We start from the raw sequence: 22,984 nt of genomic DNA on the forward strand, positions 1-22,984 counted from the left end.
AAAAGAAAAACCTAAAGACTTAGTAAACATGACAATCAACAACAGCAAAAAAACGAAAAGAAAATCCACAAACAAAAAGAGCTCAGCACATAAAATCAAGTGGAACAAAGAAACCATCAACACTACCAAAAAAAAAAAAAAAAATCAAAATGACAGCAGTAAACTCATACCTATCAATAATTACACTGAATGTAAATGGCCTAAATGCACCAGTAATGAGACAGAGAATGGCTGAATGGATAAAAAAAGGCATGATCCATCTATATGCTGTCTACAAGAGACACACCTTAGACACAAAGACATAAACTAAAACTCAAAGAATGGGAAAAAATGTATCAAGCAAACAATAACCAAAAAAGAGCAGGAGTGGCAATGTTAATCTACAGTAAAACAAACTTTAAAGCAAAATCCACCATAAAGGATAAGGAAGGACACTACGTAATGATTAAAGGGTCAATAAACCAGGAAGACAAAATCATGATAAATATACATGCACCCAATAACAGGGCTTCAAAACACATAAAACAACTGCATTGAAATGAGAAATAATTAGTTCGACAATAGTAGTAGGAGACTGCAACACACCACTTGAGGGACATGCTTCTTAGTTCAATGAAAATATGAGACTAAATGGCAGCTTCTGCCCAAAAGCAAGACAAGAAGGCAGGAAGGGACAATAACTGGATGAATGGAACAGGGAACCCGGAGTGGAAAGGGGGAGAGTGCTATCACATCATGGGGATTTTAACCAATGTCCTAAAACAATATGTGTATAAATTTTTGAACGAGAAACTAACTTGAGCTGTAAACTTTCACCTAAAGCACAATAAAATTTAAAAAAATAAAATAAAAACACTCATTAATGATTTTTTAAATAGAGTTTAAATGTTGAAAACAATTGGCTTTTAATTTACTATGAAGTCTAGAGTTGCCATAACAACATGATAGGCTGGAAAGCAATCAGACACCTGGGGGCTGTTTTTACTTTTCTGGAAAAGGTTCCAGGGACAATTGTGAGGAATGTTTTTAACTGTGGATACAGAGAAGAGCATGATCTCAGGGATACCAGGACTGGCCCCTCCCTACACCTTGTTTATTGATGAATAAACCCACTTGTTTATGATGGTCTAAAGATCTCCATAAAGAGATTGAGAACTTTTCTCCTCATAAAGCACAGATACTTCAGAGAAGGCTAACAAAATAGGCTTCATCAGCAGTGAACACTTGGATGTGAAATGGTTTATTTAAAATTACCAACTGAGTTTCTGCTCAGAGTAAGATATGGCTGCTGTTGTGAAGGAGCTTAGAGTCCAGTTACAGAGCCAGGCATGGAAACAGATACCCATGCCACTGGTACTGCTAAAGAGTTGGGTCTGAGCCCCTCAGGGCACACCTAGTGGCCCTATTGGTTTCGCACAGACAGAGAGAAGCTGTCAAGGATAACCACAAAGCTCCTCTCCTAATACTTTTCCTGTTGCTGTCCAGTTGAGTTCTACTCATGTTGACCCCATGTGTGTCATAGTAGAACTGTGCTCCATAAACTTTTTGGAGGTAGATCACCAGGACTTTCTTCTGAGTCACCTCTGAGTGGCCTCGAATTGCCAACCTTTTGATTAGCAGCCAAGCATGTTAACCGTTTGCATCACCCAGGGACTCCTTTCTGAACAGCAGGCTTTTATAAGGGAGAAGGGAAGAGTACAAGGCTCCCAGGCGATAGAAAAGTGGTAGAAAGGAAAAAAGAAAAAAGGAAAAAAAAGGAAGCTGAGGGCTAAGGATGTTTGCTTCCTTCACAATTTTGTTTGGAGTCTGCGCTCCACGTACCCTAACAATTGTAGAAAGGTCTTATGACATGATTACAATCTGATTAACTTCTCTTGATATAGTCATAGAGGAAAATTAAATATAAAGAGGATTCAGGTTGACAAAGACACAATGCTTTGTGGAATGATTCACGTTCCTGAATATAATTCTTATTATACAGCATCTAGAGCTAAAAGAGGTGTGTGATTTTATCATCTTATTTCTTTGTTTTCCAGAAAGGATTAAGTAATTTGTCCCAGGTCTCAGAGTGGCAAGGCTAGAACTACGGTCTCCTACTGTCTGTCGATTTCTACTCTTCATTCTTTTTGTAGCACAGTGTAGACACTCAATAAATATTAGTTAAATAACCAAAGCAATTAATGGGAACATATCTGTGAAGCTAGAACAGAAGACTGTGGTTCTGTTTATTGACGTAGGTGCTGGTTACATGTGGGTGTCCGTTCTGTTCATTCACCAAGATGCATACAATTTCCTGTATGTAGGTTATAAACATCTATGGAAGTTAGAAAAATAGAAGTCTGTGGGAAAGTATAATTTGAAAGACAAACTTCCACTTTATATGAAATTACTACTCCTCTGATAGAGAGGAAGTTAGAACTTTGAAAGGACCTTAGAAATAATCTGGTCTACTTCTCATATTTTACAGATGAAAAAAACTCAGTTTTAAAGAGACAGTTTGACCTGTCACATCGACATGGACAATTTCAACAGGAGCAGATTCCTAACAAAATTCCAGCAGACCTAGAATCTGATAGACCTCCTCTTTGAGCCTCAATTTCCACCTCTGTAAAATGGTGATGATGATAATATACTGGCCTCATAGGGTTGTTGTGAGATTTAAATAACGTATGGGAAGCACTAAGCCTACCCTGGAGCAGAGTACGTGCTCAGAAAATAGCTTTTGTTAATGTCACTGCCATTGTTACAGCCCCAAGCACAAGACTTTGCATATAGGATGTGCCCAATCAATACTACTACTTTCTATTCTATGCCCTCATTTGAAAAGGGCTGGGAGAGGTGGTAGTGGTTTTAGCATTGAACCTGAGAATAAATAAGATGGACCTCTGTTCAAAAACTTTAAAATAACAGCCAGCTACATGAGTGTGCATTTGTAATTAAATGGTGGCATTATTTCCAAGATCATAAAATGTTACTGTTTATACTATGAATGGTCAGCATTTACTCTGCATGCCAAGTCCCCACCAGTCATCATCATACTCTTTCGCTCAAACCAGCCTTGCAGAAGACTGACTCATATTCCATAGCTCTAAGGCGCGCTTCCCACTTCTCATCCAAGCCCCTGGCCTCAAGCCTGCTCTGCCCCTTGGTAAAATCCTGGGGTGGGGAGGGGGTAGGAGCTTCAGAGCAGCCTCCAGTGGGAAACTCAGCTAGTGGCTTATCTGCTGTGTTCCTGAAGACATATTTTTAAATAAACATTTGCTAAAAAAAAAAAAAAAAAAATCCTCACAACTGGACCAATGAACAACATCATGATAAATGAAGATTGAAATTGTCAAGGACTACATTTTACTTGGATCCACAATCAACGCCCATGGAAACAGCAGTCGAGAAATCAAACGACGAATTGCATTGGGCAAATCTGCTGCAAAACACCTCTTTAAATTGTTGAAAAGCAAAGATACCACTTTGAGGACTAAGGTGCACCTGACCTAAGCCATGGTATTTTCAATTGCCTCATATGCATACGAAAGCTGGACAATGAGTAAGGAAGACCAAAGAAGAATTAATGCCTTTGAATTATGGTGTTGGCGAAGAATATTGAACATACCATGGACTGCCAGAAGAACAAACAAATCTGTCTTGGGAGAAGTACAGGCAAAATGCTCCTTAGAAGTAAAGGTGGTGACATTTGCAACAACAATGGACTCAGGCACATGAAGGATCATGAAGATGGCGCAGGATGGGGCAACGTTTTATTGTTTTACACATAAGGTCACCATAAGTCGGGGCCGACTCAGACGGCAACTAATAAAAATCTCCATTTGCAGATGAGGAAACTGGGGCACAAAATGGTGTGTGTGGTAGATGCAGAGCTGCACTGCCCAGATCCTCTTTTAAAGGACTTTCTGCCTAGCTGCCTCCAGCTGTCAGCTCCTTCACGGTCAGCCTCAGCCTCAGCTATTTGGCCGGAGGCTATGCCATTCCCAAAGCAGTCTATATCAAGTGACTGAGAGAAGCAAGACATTAAGGCCCAGACATCTCAGCCTGACATGAGACAATTCTGACAAGTAATATTCACAACAGAGCTCCCTGCCTGGTTGGCTGAGGCTTTGAGGAGACTGCCTCGGTTTGACTTCTCCCTTAGGTAAGTGACCAGTCATTCCAGTTTGCCTGAGGCTGTCCTGGGGCAGTTCTACTCAGTTCTATAGGGTCGCTTTGAGTTGGAGTTGACTCAATGGCAATAAGTTTGAGGTTTTTTTGTCCTGGTTTTAGCAACATTCTGTGTCCCAGAATACCCTCAGTCCCTGGTGGACCAGGATGGTTGGTCACCTCAGCCCAGCCCTGCTTCGTTCCCCTTCCTTCCACAGGTATTGATCACTAATAAGCTTCTTGCAACCCCCCCCCAAAAAAAAAAGGAAGTGAGGGTAGTGAGACTTGGTCTCATGTACTTTGGACATGTTGTCTCGAGGGACCAGTCCCTGGAGAAGGACATTATGCTTGGTAAAGTAGATGGTCAGCAAAAAAAGAGGAAGACTCTCAATGAAAAGGACGGACACAGTGGCTGCAACAGTGGCCTCAAACATAGTAACAATTGTAAGGATGGCACAGGACCAGACAGTGTTTCGTTCTGTTGTGCATAGGGTCACTATGGGTTGGAATCGACTCAACGGCCCCTAACAACAACAGCAACAACATTTTTGTAACCCTGTTTTGACATTTCCTCATTTACATCAACAGCTTAAAAAGCCAGAAATGGCTTAGAGCCTCCCTCAGCCTCAGTGAGACCCTGTCATAATGCCAATAATAGCAGAAGAATAATAGCAGCAGTAAAAAGTAGCGCCTTCTGAGTGCTTTCCCTGTGCCAAACAACAGGTCAAGCAGACGGGTGGTGAAGAATGTGGGCTCTGGGACCTGATTAAAACCAAAAACCAAACCCGTTGCTGTTGAGTCAATTCCAACTCACAGAGACCCTATAGGACAGAGTAGAACTGCCCCACAGGGTTTCCAAGGAGGGGCTGTTGGATTTGACTGCCGACCTTTTGGTTAGCAGCCAAGCTGTTAACAACCACTGTGCCACCAGGGCTCCTATGTTCAAATCTGCCCTCGTTCTGGCTAGTGACCTTGGGCAAGTCCCTGAAGTACTCACTTACATTGAACATGAGGGTATTAGTAACAATATCTTCTTAATAAGGTAGTCTTGAGGATCATAGGGCGTCCCCGGGTGGTGCAAATGGTTAATGCCCTCGGCTGCTAACTAAAAGGCTTAAGATTTGAGCCCACCCAGAGGCACCTCAGAGGAAAGGCCTGGCAACCTATTTCCACAAAATCAGCCACTGAAAAGCCTATGGAACATAGTTCTACTCTGACCCACATAGGGTGGCCATAAGTCAGAGTCAACTCCACAGCAACTGGTTTAATGGTGGAGAATCATATGTATTAAAATGTAATGCTCTTAGAACGCTGTCTACATTTGACTGCTTATATATTATATGTCAGAGTAGAACTGTGCTCCATAGGGTTTTCAATGGATGATTTTTTTCAGAAGCAGATCACCAGACCTTTCTTCTGAGGCACCTGTGGTCACATCACTCGTATATGGCCAAGAAGAAACTCAAACCCAGGCCTCTCTGATAGTCAAATTCATACTTATTGTCATTTTTCCTTGGTGCATTATTTATAATAGGTGAGAAAAATTGAGAAACAACCCAAAAGCCCAATAAGAATGAATGGTTAAATAAACTGTGGTGCATCTACATGATGAAATGCAGCCACTAAATATCACATTTGTAAATCAGGAAGACTGACTCCAAAGCTCTGCCCCATAGCACAGCAATGCACTACCTCCTGGCCATCACTAGGCCTAGTACACAGCAGCAACACTGATTGATCACAGTTCTGGGATGCCCTCCCCGCTCTAGCTCTAACCTGCCAGGACTTGCTTAGGCTCTGAGAATGGAAGCCCTCATGGGAAATGCCTTCATCTCTCCTGTACTCTGTTGTGGACAATCGCCATCCTCTCTGAAATCTTCCCCATCCTTCCCACCTCCTACAGGAGTCTCCTGGACTATATCAGTCCATGGGTATCTCTTCTCTGGCTGTTCTATTTTAGCAGTTATTGGATGCATTTGCAATGTGCTCTCATGTGAGTTTCTTTTTCACATCTCATTCACCCTGATACTAGGATGTAAGCAGGAATTGGAGGGCAGGAATTGTGTCTTCTATTCTTTGCCCACCCCCAGTGCCCAATATAGTGTATTCAATAAATATTCTATAATAACAATAGCTAATGTTGCTATATACTAGGCTGTGTGCTAAACATTTTACGTGCTGTCAGGAAGCTAAGACAAGTAGAAGGGAAATGGGGAACAATCATACCCTCCTAGAGAGACCCGCAGAACAAATAAGGGACAACAGCTTCAAGCAAGTTCCATAGGTATAAGAAGAGGTAAGACCTTGGCGTGTCACTTAACCTCCCTAAGCCTTATTTGCCTCATTTGTAAGATGGGTATAGTATTAGTACTATAGGGTTCATGGAAGGATTAAAAGAGATAATATAAATGTAAAATGTTTAGCACAGAGCCTGGAACATATTAATCACTCAATAAGCATTAGCCATGTTTCTGGGGGAAATGGAGCAAGGGCCCCGATCAGGGCTGCAGGGAAGACATTGAGTGTCAGACACAGCCATTTCTGAAATTTCAGCCTAATACCAGTAAGAGAACAGGGACGATCCTAACCTGCCCTCTCCCAAATGTGAGGTATGGGAACCAGAGGGAACAGGCTAACGGGCAATGGTCAAAGGCTGCCATATCTCCCTCGCACTCAGTACTCCTGAGTAAAATATAGAGAAACTTGGTGACTGAGGCAAAGTTGGGGAGTCTTGAACCTTCCTCCTCTGGCAGCAATTGTTTTGAACTTTGGGTGTGGAGGTGGGGGTAGTTGATCTCCCAGCCCATCCACCTTTCTCTGGGCCTAGGGGAGACGTGGGTAGAGCAGCCTGCAGGCACCTGGCTGTTTGGGAGTTTTACTGGGACAGGATTGAAGCAGGATAAGTGAAGAGAGGATGAGGAGTCAGATACCTCACAGCTTGATTGAGTAACATTAATGTCACACACTCTATGCCAAGTACTCTTTTAAGCACTTTACTCATATTAACTCATTTCATCCTCCTGACAAGCCCGTGAGGTAGGTACCGTCATTTCTATTATCATTCTTTTTGAGGAAAGAAGAAACTGAGGCATCCAATGGCTTAGTATCTTTCCTGAGGTCATCAAGACGGTAAGTGGCAAAACCAGGATCCAAATCAGGCAATGTGGAGCCAGAACCCATCCTCCTACATGAGCTGTGTGTGTGTGTGTGTGTGAAAGAGAGAGAGATGCGTGTGTAAGAGAGAGGTGGATGTGTGCGACAGACTGTGTATATGAGATGTATGAGTGTGTACGTGTGTGAGAGAGGTGTGTGAAGGATGTGTGTGTGCTTGTATGTGTGTGTGAGAAAGAAAGAGATAAAGGGAGAGATGTGTGTATGTGTGTGAGAGTGTGTGTATGAGACGTTGTGTGGTGCATGTGTGCGAGAGATGTGTGTATGAGATGTGTGTGTGCATGTGTGTGAGAGAGATGTGTGTATATGTGTGAGAGATGTCTGTATGTGAGGGAGGGTATGTGCATGTGAGAGAGACAGAAAGAGAAAGTGTAAGCCCCCCGCCGCCCAGGAAGGTCTTGGGCAAGGTTGCTTCTCCTCGGGCCTGGCCACATAGTCCTGAGAGGAAGCTGAGCTAGTCTCTAGCCTCCCTGCCTCCTGCAGCAGCAGCAGAGCAGCTGTTTCTGCTCCCTCCCTATTCCCCAGCACCCACTCCCCCATCTCTTTCTATTTCACTTTGACTTTCAAACTCTTTCTCACTCTCTCACCTCTGAGTTAGGACTGCCTGAGACAGAAGTGAGAAGAAAACTTCGGGTGATTTTCCCTGTGAGTTACTATTTTTTACAAGCCGCACAACGCCAGGGCAGAAACTGGGCCTACGAAATGAACCTCATAACTATTGAGGTTCATCTAAGTCAGAACTGCAGCCCCTGCTACCCATCCCCAACAAAAGGCTCCTGCAATCTTGGCACCGAAGGAGAAACCAGCCAAGCTAAGGACGACCTTCCCAAGCCTTGGGCTTGACTTAATTATCAAGACTGTTTTGCCAAATTGTAGGAATAGATTTGACACATGTAGTGTTAGGCGTTCCAGTCAGAATGGTGAGGAGACCAGAGCAGTGTCTGAAGTTTATCTGTAAGGGATGCCAGTTGGGTGTGGGGTTCAGACTGACAGAAGCTCAACAAAATTGCCTGCTAGCAGCACTTTCCAGGGCTGGCTTGGCAGTCTGGGGTCATTGTCCTCTGTCACTGGCTTGTGCTCGTTTTCTTTATTAGCCATGCCCGGGTGGCAGATCTTCTTGTTTGGGGTGACTCTGTAATTTGTCTTCATTCTTCCTTAGAAGGAGCAAGGTGCCAATGCGGTGGTAGATTTCAGAAGTAGACCTTGTGTTGATACCTTATCACACAGCTCGTCGTCAAGAGACAAATAAAATGCCCAGGTGATTTATGACGACATTCCCTCTTCTCTGGCAGTTGCTGAAAGACAGGTGCATTGTACATGGTGTGGAGGGGAAATCTAAGGCAATGCAGCTCTTGCCCGCTGGTCGCTTGGTTGGGGTGTGTAAACTGGTTTTATTTGCTTGCCTGATGTAAACACCAAAAGCCTTGGTGTTCCTTCTGGCCAGAATAGTAAAAGTTAATCTACAATAATGCCTACCTTAGGGCTAAAGTTTGGGGCTATTTGCTCAGTTTTTGTCTTCTCAGTCCCTTCTCCTGCTAGCTCCCTACAGGAGTTTTAAAGTTCTTCCTGGTGCCCAGGGCTAAAGGCAAAACATCTTTTCTTTGCCTGAATGCTTATTAGGGTTCATTGAGACTCTGCCAAGGGAGGTAGGGGAACTGGAGGCACAGCTAGGGTGCCCAGAATTTAAATGACTATTCTGAGCCCAGAGTAGGGAGAGAAAACCCAATTTTAATGTACACTGAGCTTATGTGCTGTTGTTGTTGTGTGCTGATTCCGACTCACAGCACAGAGTAGAACTGCCCTGTAAGGTTTCCTAGGCTGTAAGCTTTAAGGGAGCAGATCGACAGGTCTTTTCTCCCACGGAGCCGCTCGGTGGGTTTGAACAACCGACCTTTCGGTTAGCAGCCGAGCACTTAACAATTGCACCAGTAGGGCCCTATTTGGCTGTTGGCGTTGTGGTGATGGGATCATCCACTCCAAATATACTCTTTAAATGTTTTTATTATGAAATAATTCAGATACACAAAAAGGTAGAGAGATTACTATAATGAATAGCAATTCGCCAACCATTCATCTTAAGAAATAAGATATTATGATGGTTGAAGGCTTCTTGTACCTTTCTCAGATCACATTGTCCTTCCTCCACTCTGGAGGTAGCTGCTGAGCTGGTTTTGATGTTTAGACGTCATCATAATTTTATTACATCTATAAGATAAAGTAAACATCTTAAACACAACTTATACACAACTTGTCTACACAACACATTATTTCTCTTATTTAAAAAAATATTTAAATGGGATTATATAGTGTATATTTGGAGTCCCTGGGTGGTGCAAACCATTAATGCGCTTGGCTGCTACCTAAAATGTTGGAGGTTCGAGTCCACTCAGAGGTGCCTTGGAAGAAAGGTCTGGCGATCTGCTTTTAAAAAATCAGCCATTGCAAACCGTATGGAGCATGGTTCTACTCTTACACACATGGGATTGCCATGAGTCAGAGTTGACTCGACAGCAACTGGGTTTATTTATTTATTTATTGTATCGCCATCATATAACTATATTAGAATTTATTGACTCATGTTTCTGTTGACGAACAGTTGGAATTGGGTTATTATGTCTTTGCTTGTTTGCTATGTTAATCTCTGCGTTGTGTTGAGCAGAAGTGCAAGAGTTTCTCTAGGAGTCATAGGGTCTGGCCATCTTCGACTTCAGAAGATACTATCCGAATACCTTCTAAAGTGATTGATACCAATTTGTACTCCCACCAACAGTGATGAGAGTTCACATTCTCATATTCTGGCCACATTTAATATTGTCAGACATTTTAATTTTTGTCAGTATGATGGATGTGAAACGATATCTTATTGAAGCGTTAATTTACAGCTCCCTGGTGACTAGTCAGCTTGAGCGTTTTTGTATATGTTTATTGACCATTTGGCCCTTCTCTTCTGTGAAAGGCCTGTTAACAGCCTTTGGTCATTCTTTAATTTCCTTGTTTGTCTTTTTCTATTTATTTGTATGGATTATCATATATTGTGGATACTCACTGCAAAAATATTTTCTTTAGTTTATAACTTGTCTCTTCATTTTTAGTGTTTGATATTTTAATGCAAATTTATCAGTCTTTTCTTTTATGCGTTGAATTTGGGCCATGTTTTAGAAATCCTTCAGAAAAATATTTATTCTCCTATATTTCCTTCTAAAATTTTCAAAGTTTTGCTTTTTACTTTTATGTCTTAATCCATATGGAATTACTTTTAGGAAACGAGTGAAGTGGGGATCTATTTTTTTTTTTTTTCCCCACACTGATAACCAATTCTTCCAGCATAGTTTTATTGATTAGTCCATCCTTTCCTCTTTGATCTTTAATTTTAATTCTGTGAAATATTATTTTCATATACGTAAGAGTCTCTTTGTGAGCTCGCAATTCTTTTGCATTGCTTTGTTTTTCTCTCCCTGTGCCAAGACCACATTATCTTAATTGCTATAGGCAGTTAAGGGTAACTTATTTGCTCTATGGAAACCCTGGTGGCATGGTGATTAAGAGGTATGACTGCTAACCCAAAGGTCCAAAGTTTGAATCCACCAGGAGCTCCTCAGAAACTCTATGGGGCAGTTCTGCTCTGTCCTATAGGGTTGCTATGAGTCGGCCAAAGGTTTGGTTTTTGGTTTTTTTATCTGCTCTATACTACCACTACCTGATTCTTTTCCAAAATTGTCTTGGTTATTTTTGGCCCACCAGCTTGTCAAAATCCATGACAGGAAGTTGATTGGAATTGCATTGAGTTTATGGATTAATTTGAAGAAAATCAAGTGTTCCAATCCATGAATATGGTTATTTTTCTGATTTTTTTAGGTCTTCTTTTTAAATGTCTTTCGATAAAGCTTTATCATTTTCTTCAAAAGGATCTTATATAGCTTTTGTTATGTTTATTCACAGACACCTTATATTTCACATTGCTATTATAGATAATATCTTTGTAAGTTATGTTTCAAACTATTTGTTGCTGGTGTAAAGAAATGCAATTTTATTTTGTGTATGTTGAACTTATATCCAGCATTTTAGCTGAACTGTCTACTATAATAATTTTTTTAATGAAGAAAGAGACTCAGAGACGTTAATTTGTCTTAAATCACATACCTAATAAGTGTCTGCCTTTCTGTGGGAAAGTGTATTAGTTTCCTAGAGCTACCGTGACAAAATGTCACAAACTGAGTGGCTTATAAGAACAGGGAGGGTTGTGTTGCTGTTAGGTGCCGTCGAGTCAGTTCCGACTCATAGCAACCCCGTGTACAACAGAACGAAACACTGCCCGGTCCTGTGCCATCCTCACAATCATTGTTATGCTTGAAAACATTGTTGCAGCCACTGTGTCAATCCATCTCGTTGAGGGTCTTCCTCTTTTTCATTAACGCTCTACTTTACAAACATGATGTCCTTGTCCAGGAACTGGTCCCTCCTGATAACATGTCCAAAGTAAGTGAGAAGCAGTCTTGCCATCCTTGTTTCCAAGGAGCATTCCGGCTGTACTTCTTCCAAGACAGATTCATTTGATCTTCTGGCAGTCCATGGTATATTCAATATTCTTCACCAACACTGTAATTCAAAGGCATCAATTCTTCTTCGGTCTTTTTTACTCATGTAAATGTAGGTTGTCTACAGGGTCATGATCGACCTGTCTGCTCAAGGGAAGGATTTTTCCTTGTCTCCTCTTGCTTCTAGTAACCCTAGGCATTTCTTGGTGTTCCTTGGCTTATAGATGCACTCCACATGGCCGTCTTCCCCCTGTGTTTCTCTCTGTGCCTCTTGTCTTTTACATGGACAACGCTCAGTTCGGATTAGGACCCACCCTACTCCAGTATGACCTCATGTTAACTGATAACGTCTTGCAAGACCCTGTTTCCAAACAAGGTCATGTTCACAGGTACCAGGGGTTTGGATTTCAACAAAGCTATTTGGGGGACAAAATTCAATTTTATAATAGGAAGTAAAGATAATGTCAGGATGGTAATTTGCATAGTACTCAGTTCAAGGTTCATTTTCTGCTTCTTGGACACAATTCGTTTATAAGACCACGAGAATGTATTGAATGGCTTCTGTCACCTCTTCTAAGTACTAGGATGTTTCAGGAGTAGGGAGTGGGGGAGGAGGGTATGGAAGAAGCATAGAATCTCTAATCCCAGAGAAGGAAGGAATCTTTTTAAAAAAATTTTTATTGTGTATTATGTGAAAGTTTACAGATCAAATTAGTTTCCCATTCGATACTTTTTATGTGAAGCGTTCCATGACATTGGTTTCATTTCAGCCAATGTGTCAGCTCTCTCCCCATTTCTGTCCTAGGTTCCCCGTTTCCTTTCATCCTGCCTTCTCATCTTTGCTTTTGGGCAAATGTTGCCCTTTTGATCTCATATAATTGTTTGTTCAAAGAAGCACATTCCTCTCGGGTGTTATTGTTTATTTTATGGGCCTATCTATGGTTTGACTGAAAGGTGGTCTTCAGGAATGGCTTCAGTTCCAGTTCAGAAGGGTGTCTTAGGGCCATAGTCTCAGGGAGTCCTCCAGTCTCTGTCAGAGCAGTAAGTCTGATAATTTTTTGAATTTGACTTTCTGTTCTACAATTTTTCTCCTGCTCTGTTTCTATCTGGGACCCTCTGTTGTGATCCCAATCAGAGTGGTGGTAGCTGGGTACCATCTAGTTCTTTGGTCTCAGGGTTGTGTAGGCTGTGGTTCATGTGGTCAATTAGTCCTTTGGACTAATTACTCCCTTAAGTCTTTGGTTTTCTTCACTCTCCTTTGCTCTGGATAAGAAGAGACCAATAATTGTATCTTAGATGGCTGCTCACAAGCTTTTAAGACCCCACATACTATTCACCAAAGCAGGACACAGAAATTTGTCTTTATAAACTATGTTGTGTCAATTGACGTAGATGTCCCCCAAGTCTATGGTCCTTCACCTTTGAGCCTAGGAATTTCATCCCACGATGTGTGGGGTTATGTCTAAGCAGTTGGCCTGACTGTGGCCCTTGTGTGCTGTATTGTCTATGTTAATATATAAGCAGCACCTACTGTTATGTATGTAGAAATAGCCACGCCAAACCTATATCTGCAGGTGGTTGTCTTCCCTTACACCCTCCCACACCTCTTGGCATACCTATCTACCTATGTATCCATTCATAAATTAGCGTTCACTAATACTATTGTTGCAAGATTGTCTATGCTATAGTAATTACTGTTGTTGCCATTTGTTCTTGTGTTCCTCTCAGTGTCCTCCCATGCCTTGGTCATGTTTTGCCGACTTCCCACATGTCGTGTATTGCCTTTCCCTTCACCAATATTAACGGGTGTCTTCTATTTAGTAATTTCCCCTCTCCTGCCTTCCCATCTCTGGTAACCATCAAAGAATTTTTTTTTCTGTGTGTAAACCTTTTCTTGTTTCTTTCCAATAGTGGTTTCATACAATATTTGTCCTTTTGTGATTGACTTATTTCACTCAGCATAATGTCCTCCAAATTCATCCATGCCGGGAGATGTTTTGCGGGTTCATTATTATTCTTTATCATTGTGTATGAAGGAAGGGATCTTGAAATACGCCTAGTCCCACCTTCTATTCTAAGCCATATAAAAATCTATTCTGAAAATGTCCCTACAAAGCCGTTTATTCCTTCAGTGCATATTCTTTGAGTACCTACTAAATGGCAGGTCCTGCGCTGGATGCTGGAAAAGAGCACAGAGCAAAACTCTTAAGATGCTTATAGTTTTGTAAAATAATCACACAAATATATAACTGTGAGTGGTTATAAGTGTCATGGAGGAATGTAAGCAAAGCTCTGAGAGAGAGAGAGTGTGTGTGTGTGTGTGTGTGTGTCTGTGTGTGGTGGGCAACCTGACTTCTTGAGGGAATGGAAGAGCATTCTAGGCCCTGAGGTGGAAAAGAGCATGGGTGGTGTGAGGGACAGGAAGAAGTCCAGTGCGGTCAGAGTAGAATAGAGGAGGAACTTATCAGGGCAACCAGTTCCTCTTTATCTGAACTCTCCACTGTTCTTCTCACATAGCCAGCAAATTTAGGTTACAGACCCTGCTAGGCTGGCAGAGGGCTCCAGCTGTGCATTTGAAGAATTCATTCATTTTTACAAGATTTTCTCCTGCCTTCCCCAAAGGCTCTCAGATGTTGTCTATCCTTACAGGGTTTAAATAATTAACAGATTTAAAAACACAGGCTTTTAAAAAAATGATCCAGATAAGCCATAATGAAAGCATATAAGTAGACCCCATCCTTTCCCTCAGGGCCCAAGTTCTGTGGCCTAATTCCATTTTTTAAAATTTCTTATAATTTGGGAAGGAGGATTTTACTTGAAATTTGATAGATTTGAATAGAAAGGTAAAGTTGAGCAGGGCGTAGGAGTGAAGAAAGATGGGAAAATGTTCAGCTAACTTTTATTGATAGTGGAAAAAACTCATTAAAATGATGTGATGTTGTTTTCCAATATCACCTCAAAAATGAGTTCCAATGCTTTGAAACTTCAAATTTAATGCCAAGAGTCCCCAGTAAAATGAATGTGTTGTCTAAGTAAGTTGAAAAATAGAAAGTGAGAGAACTCATTCCCTGGTCTCCAACAAAGAATTTCTTCTTTTCAACCTGAGTTTTAGCAGGGAACATTTATTAAATCTAGGTGGAAATACTTCAGGTGGTGATTGTTTTTCCTTTTTATCATTGATGCTTGCCACAAATCTACTAACTAGAAACCAAGATATTTGATTAAATTCTAGCCCAATGGAGCGCTTACGTAGCTACAGACTAGGTGTACATAAAACCAACTGTAGTAGCCGGCTACTTTTTACTATAACATAAAACCCAGATACAAGTAATGAAAAATTCCCTTTTGCTTCATTTCCCAACATATTGTCTTCACATTAGTAGATTTTGTGTCCGCTTTCTCTTTTCCACTGGTTGCATTATGACATTCTTTTCCTATGCTTTCAAGATTTAATAACATCAAATACAGTCAACCTGCCATTGCCCAAAGTTCAGGCTCCATTTCACACGCTTCTAGCAGACTGACAGACCTCTTCGAGGGAGGAGCTGCCAAACATGGGTGGTGCTAACTCAGTCAAAATAAAACAAGCTGCTCATAAAAATTATTTTTGCATAAACCAATCCTTCTGGCTTTAGCAATTGCAGTTGTATAGCCATTGCTTTTGGAGTTGGGCATTGGGCAGGTTGTAGGCCTTGTCCCTTAAGGTGGTCTTCCCTGGACATTCTCAGAAAGGGGATTCTCAAGAAGAGAGAGGTAAAACTGGATTTCAGATGATCCTAAAAGCACGTGACTCCATTTCACAAGGTAATGTTCTTACCAATAAGTTGGGTATTGGGTGGCATAATTACCAACATCATTTACCCAGAGTAGCACTGTTGTTCTTAGGTGCTGTTGAGTTGGCTCTGACTCATGGTGACCCCATGAACAACAGAAAGAAATATTGCCTGGTCCTTGCCATCTTCATGATTGTTGGTATGGTTTAGTCCATTGTTTTGACTGTTGTGTCAGTCCATCTCACTGAGGGTTTCACTCATTCTCACTGACCCTTTATTACCATGATGTCTTTTTCTAGCAATTGGTCTTTCCTGATGCTGTGTCCAAAGTAAGCAAGTCAAAGTCTAGCCATCCTCGCTTCTAAGGAGCATTCTGGTTGTATTTCTTCTAAGACTGATTTGTTCGTTCTTCTGAAAGTCCATAGTATATTTACTATTCTTCACCAACACCACAATTCAAATACATCAATTCATCTTCCATCTTCCTTTTTCATTGTCCAGCTCTTGCATGCATATGAGGCACAACTGAAAAGATCATGGCTTGGGTCGTGCAACTTAGTCATCAAAGTAACACCTTTGCTCTTTAGAACTTTAAAGAGGTCTTTTGCAGCAGATTTGCACAATGTGATACATTGTTACAATGTTCTGTTGTTATCCATAAGGATTTTATTGGCTAATTTTCAGAAGTAGATTGCCAGGCCTTTCTCCCTAGACTATCTTTGTCTGGAAGCTCAGCTGAAATCTGTGACCCTGCTGGCATTTGAAATACTGGTGGCATAGCTTCCAGCATCATAGCAACCATGACACTACAAACTGACAGATGTGTGGTGGAAAAACACATTAGGGCTAAATGTTAGGGTCTTCAATTAATTAATTAAGTCACTAAATATTTGTTGAGAATATATCACAACCAGCCTGTCAAAGGTCGTGACCCACAATGCATCTCAACTAGAACTGGCAGGAATTTCAGATGCTGCTATTTCCAAGACCACACAGGTAGCAGTTGGCAAAGTCTCCCCAGGGTTCCAAGTGATAGTTGAAGAAAGCTGCCATGTTCACCTTAAATTTTCTCTTTTCTAAGTTAAACATAAAATGGTAGCCAAAATGACAGTGGTTTCTAGACCCTTTTCTAGGTAGGGATGTCAGCCCTGAAATGTGGGATCAGAATTCAACATAAAACTTGTAATTCCCCATACTAGTGACCAATAGTCCCCTTCTCCTGCGACTCTGCTCTAAAAAGCAGCCTACAAATATATTTGCTTTGGTAAGTCGTATCCGACTGTGAGGTCACATCAGGTTGGCAACCCACACTTAGGGACTAATACACATTGAAATCAAAATATCTGAGGGGCCCCCAAAACTTCTGGTATTTATTTGTAGCAAGGAGGATTCACTACCATGAAGACAGGAAAGGAAGGAAATAAGCATTTATTGGAAGTCTGCTCTGTGTCAAGAATCATGCTAAATGTTTCACATATCTAATGCTTTTTGCCTCATAAGGGCCCTAAGAAGTATTATTTTAGTTCCCACATGTATTTGTTTGGAATGAGTTTGGCTGCCGATAACAGACAACCTGATTAATAAAGACTTAAAAGACAGGGATGAATTTGTCTGCAAAACAAGAAGTCTGGGGGTGGGCAGCCCAGGGCCATCAGAAACTAGGCCTTTCCATTGTTCTTTTCTGCCATTCTTGGTATGTAGGCTTTCAGCTTCAGGTTTGCCACTTTGTGGTTATGGAATGGCTGCTGCTTCTTCCAGGCATCATGTCCAGGTTCCAGGGGAGGAAGAAGGGAAAAAGGGAAAGGGAGAAGTTTGTGTCGGCCTAGACTTTTTAAAAAAAAAACAAACCAGCCTTCCTACCAGTGGTACCTAGTGATTTCTACTTTTGTCTCATTAGCCAGAACTATATTACATAGGAAACTGGGAAGATGCAAATTTTTATTTAGGCACATTTCAGTTCCAAACAAAATCGGAGTTTTATTAGTAAAGAAAAATGAGAGAATGGACATGAAGTACACAACAGCAGAGTCTGCCACTTGGTGGCCAAGGGACATAAAGTAACTGCCGACAGCCACACTACTAGAAAGTGGCTGAGCTAAGATTTGAACCCAGGCCCTCTCTCAGTCCAAAGCTCTTGCTCTTTCTACTGTACCACCTAGTTCTTTGGGCATAGCAGAGAGGGAATCTCCTTTCCTAACACTCAGAAAGCTGGCATTTTCTTGGGTTTCCTGAAAGACAGATATGTAGGTCCTTCCTGTGGGAAAAGTAAAGAGTGGAAGAAACTCACCCCTAAACATAGATTTCATTTCCTGATTTCTGTCATTCAACAAACATTGAGAGCAGACCAAGTCCAGGGCCACAGGAGGATACCGACACGCAGAGTGTGGTGAGGGAAGGGGTACTGCACAAGGAGGCAGAATAGCCAGTACTTGTGTAGCACCTAGTAGGGGCCAGGAGATATCTCCAGCACATCACACATATTAACTTGCTTAATTCTCATAACAAATCTAGAAGGATGGACTATCACTACACCCATTTTACAGAAGGGGAAATGGAGGAACAGAGAGGTAAAGTGACTTGAATAAACAGAGGATTTGAACCCAAGCAGACACTATAAAGAGGAAGTGCAGTAGTAGTAGTTAGTTTGAAATCTTCATGTGTCTGGTACTCAAAAAGAAGAGAAGGAGAGAACCCAGAAGTAAAGGAAGGAAAAGAAACATGAATTAACAAGAACAGGAACATGAAGGGGCATTTAGGAGGAGGATTGGTAGCCAGGGAACACTGCACCCAGGTGATAGCAACTGTCTCAGTTTCTTAGTGCTGCTGTCACACAAATAGCACAAAGTAGGTGGCTTTAAAGAACAGAAATTTATTTTCTCACTGTTCTAGAGGCCAAAGGCCCTAGGTGTCACAGTTTGCACTCAACTACTAACCTAAAGGTTGGTGGTTCGAACCCACCTAGTGGTGCCATGAAAGAAAGCCGTGGCTGTCTGCTTCCATAAAGATCACAGCCAAGAAAACCCTACAGAGTTCAGTTCTACTCTATAACAGATGGGGTCATCATGATTTGGAATCGGCTTGATGGCAATGGGTTTGGTTTTTTTGTTTTAATAGAGGCAGAAAGTCCAAACCAGGGTCTCAGCTGTGTTGATTCCATCCTTGTCAGTAGTCTTGGGCATTCCCTGGTTCCCTGGCAATCATCAAATGGCACCTGCCTTCCCTCTGTGTCCAACTTTGTGTCTATGTTGCTTTTTGTGTAACTTAGAAGTAATTAGGTTTAAGATCCACCCTACTCTTGTATGACACCCAGTTGATTGATTACATTGCATTAGATTGTATTATGGAAGGTTATTACATTACATTAGATTAGATTACATCTGCAGGTATAGGGATTAGGATTCCAACACATATTTGGGGGGACACATTCAATCCATAATAGTAACTCTACCTGGGCAGTAAGCTGCTTCTAGCCACATACCTACCAGTGTGGGTAGAGATTCAGACTCAACCTGAGACTCATCAAGAGAAAACAAAAGGCCAACACAGAGAGGATGGTGGAGGATATTGATTGGTGTATTAAACATATACGTAGTCAATGACTGCCATGTAGATGATTTCAAGGTTCTTCAGAGTGTGCATATTAAGTTATTCTGAAGAAAACCATTTTGGCTTTAACACCTTCAATTTAACTGTTCCATACGGTTTCCAAGGCCATAATCTTCATGGAAGCAGATTGCCACATCTTTCTCCCACAGAGTGGCTGGTGGGTTTGAACTATTGACCTTTCGCTTAGCTGCTGAGCACTTAACCACTGCATCACCAGGGCTCCTTCGATTTATATCAAAAATCTCAAAAACTGGGTGGAACCTACTGATCAATTTGTCCTCTAAAGTGGGTACCAGGCAGAGGCAGACAACCCTAATAACAACAGGATTTTATTTAGTGAGGGCTTGAGATGCTCCAGGCACTGTGATAAATGCTTCACATTTGTCATCTCATTTAATCCTCACCTGTCTCAGGTAAGAGATAGCCTATTATCCTCACTTTCCCCAAGTGTCTTAAGCTGCGTTCTCTAGAGGAGCAAAACCAGTGAAATGTCTATATATATATAAATATATATAAAACCTGTTGCCGTCGAGTCTATTCCAACTCATAGTGACCTTATAGGACAGAGTAGAACTGCCCCATAGGGTTTCCAAGGAGTGGCTGGGGGATTCGAACTGTGGACCTTTTGGGTAGCAGCTGAGTGCTTAACTATTGTGCCACTAGGGCTCCATAAATATATATAGAGAGATTTAATTCAAGGAAATGGCTCATGCAGTAGTGGAGGCTGGCAAGTCCCAAATCCGTGGGTCAGGGGTCAGGCTGGAAGCTTCTCCTGACTCATGTGGTTGCAGGGGCTGATGAACCCCAAATCAGCAAGTCAGATGGCAGGCTGCTGGCTTACAATCCAAGAACTTGAGGTCAGATGATGAGGAGTCAGTTGATACAGGATCCAGAGCGAGAGCGAATCTTGCTGAAACCTCCATTTATATACTGGAGGCAGGTCACACCTCCAAGGAAACTCCCCTTTCAACTGATGGGCTGCTTGTAGCAGATCTCATCATGGAGGTGATTACATTATATCAGATCTCATCATGGCGGTGATTACATTATATTACATTATGGAAAAACAATCAGTCCAGCGTCTGCCAAACCACTGAGAATCATAGCCCAGCCACGCTGACACATAACATTAACCATCACACCAGCTGAGGACCCCGAGGCTCAGCAGTTAAGTGACTTGCTCCCAAATACACGCCTACATAAGGGGCATGGCTGGGACTGTCACCCAGGTCCATCTGATCCTACCTCACCAGTATCACTAACATGGGCTGGAGGTGGCAGAATGGAAATGGAGCAAGGACCACAAGACTTCCAAGTAGATCACCCCCAACATGCACTTGTGCGGCTGACTTTTTGAAGCTAAACCGGATATTACATTCATCTCTTCTAATTTACATATTGTTAATTCTGCCCAACATTTTAGCATGTTTGAGATATTTTTTGGCCTACAACAACTGTGCAATTCTGAGGATTAAACTCGTTTAGTTCTACTCGTCTTACCTACATCTGGCAGACAGGGTATGACTTTATGTAAAATTAAAAGCCAATGAAAGTTTAAAATTTTTTTTTTTTTTTTTTTTTTTTTAGTTTGGCAGTAAAGTCACTTTCTCCAGTTGTTCACAAACGAAACATGCTGTGCTGGTTTCTGAAAACCAAGAAGCCTGGAGAGAAATTTATTACTTCAAAACAAAATTTAGAGGTTGAGGGATTTAGCAGTTTGCAAAGAACATAGAGCTAAGCCTGTGAGAAAGGCTGTTAAAAATGTCTTGGCCTAAAGTGCCAAGTTCTTTTTCAAAAGTCCCTGAAGAAGCTCTTAGGCATCTGAAAGGGGTAAAAATAGGGAGGGAGCATTTTAAAGGGCATCTCTCCACCAGGAGCCTCTGCATTTTCCCACACAAATGTGCTCAGATATTATGTTAGCCAGGCATTTCCTGTGCACCGCAGGTTTTGTTATTTTGCCCCTACCACCTTCGCGGAATTATCCAAGATTTGTAGCCAGTAGTCTCTGTCACATTTTCTCTCAGCTCTTAGTCACAATCCCGTATATGGAAATTCTTATCACATTGCTAACTCAGCTAGGACATTTTATAGGAAGTGATTAGTGATTGTGGTCTTTATAAGCTAAGTAATCCTAAGGATGAAATGGCAGCGACAGCAACTGGTGTGTGTGTGCGTTTGTGTGTGTGTAAATAATCTTTATAGCTGCTAGAACATATTTGACAAGTTGTTTAATCTCAAGGGTTTTTTCATTGTTGTTGTTTGTTTTTTATCACCTCAGTAGTTCTTGGATAGCAAAGTGAATTTTAACTGTTTGAAAGGAATCTTTATTTGCCCAGAAGTCAAGCTGAAAGACATGATAGGAGACTTTTCCCATAATACCTGAAAAAAACCCAAACATTTTGCCGGAGGATTGATTCCGACTCATAGCAACCCTATAGAATAGAGGAGAACTGCCCCGTAGAATTTCCAAGGCTGTCATCTTTACAGAAGCAGACTGCCACTTCTTTCTCCTGCAAAGCCGCTGGTGGGTTGGAACTGCGGATCTTTTGGTTAGCAGCCAAGTGCTTAACCACCGTGCCACCAGGGCTCCTTTTTCTCATAATAAAGGATTTAAAATCTGCTCCATATTTGGACACTTTCCCTTCCTAGGCAGCAACAGCACAGAGTTAGAAGAATCACTCGGTCACAAGGTTAGTGTAAATAAACAGAAATAGAGTTAGCACTTCACAGAGTGGTCTTTTAGCTGGTCACCTTCCCGTGAGTAGAATGCAGAGGGGCAAACATGAAATTCCATGGCTGTCTTACATTTGTGCCATGAATTATGCTGTTCAAAGAACGGTCACATTTTTCATCCTTATGGAACCTAATCCCACTTACCAGAAATCAGAGGTTCCACAAAGTAAATCATTTCTTAAGAATACACAGCTCCCAATTCAAAAACTCTCCCTGGTTCGCGTGGCCTGATCACACACAAACCCCTTAAAACAGAATTTGAGGTTTAACAAACATTTAATAAGCATTTATGCATTCAGGTACCTGTGGTTAGCGAAGATGAATGGGATGTGTCCTTGGAGAGCTTCATATAAGTGAGAGAATCTGTCATCACGTGAACAATTAGTTGCAGTGATATAAGCAAGTAAATGAGGGAGGAAAGGTCTGGGATTGGGCAGCATTGAGGTGGAACTAGCTTTCAAAACACTTTTTCCCCAGTGGTATCTCCCCCAATGACTTGATCCAGGATCTCTGAATATCTTCCTCCTGCAGCTGTTGATGCATCAGAGAAAGAAGTAGGAGACCAATACCATCACTTCGGTAGAAGGACACACTTACAATGGTTCCCACTTTCAATCAGAAGGTTAAAAGAGAGTTGGGGTTATGGGCGAGGCCAGGGTGGGGGAGGGAGGGGGCTGAGAAAGGACTGGCAGGGAAGACAAACAGTGCCATTTACAATGCCCTGGAAGACATTTCCTAAATTTCCTTCAGAGAAGATAGTCTGTACATTTTTACCAACATTTTGGACCAGAATACATTTTTTTTTTTCCTGAGATGTATGACTGCTTGAGCCCTTCTCCAAAGCCAGGTTCCCAGGGTCGGTGGTATAGTCATCATGTAAGTAATTATTGACCTCTCAGACATTATACGAAATCTCCTTTCCTATGCTTAGTCCCCAACCACGTGTCGGTCAGTCTGTTGCACTGTGATGGCTTGTGTACTGTGATGATGCTGGAAGCTATGCCATCAAAATTT

At 41.7% G+C, this 22,984-nt stretch overlaps 2 long non-coding RNA genes across 2 annotated transcripts in view; both read left to right on the forward strand.

Moving 5' to 3' along the window:
* Nucleotides 1-22,984, forward strand: part of LOC111819474 (uncharacterized) — a 108,257-nt gene that overhangs the window by 67,833 nt on the left and 17,440 nt on the right. The window lies entirely within an intron of this gene.
* Nucleotides 3,674-8,585, forward strand: LOC111819475 (uncharacterized). The gene is made up of 3 exons (XR_002823084.1): nucleotides 3,674-4,147; nucleotides 7,230-7,281; nucleotides 8,483-8,585. It is a non-coding gene; the product is annotated as an uncharacterized LOC111819475 (long non-coding RNA).

This window comes from Trichechus manatus, unplaced genomic scaffold, assembly GCF_000243295.1.
Source record: "Trichechus manatus latirostris isolate Lorelei unplaced genomic scaffold, TriManLat1.0 scaffold00009, whole genome shotgun sequence".
Lineage (NCBI taxonomy): Eukaryota > Metazoa > Chordata > Mammalia > Sirenia > Trichechidae > Trichechus > Trichechus manatus.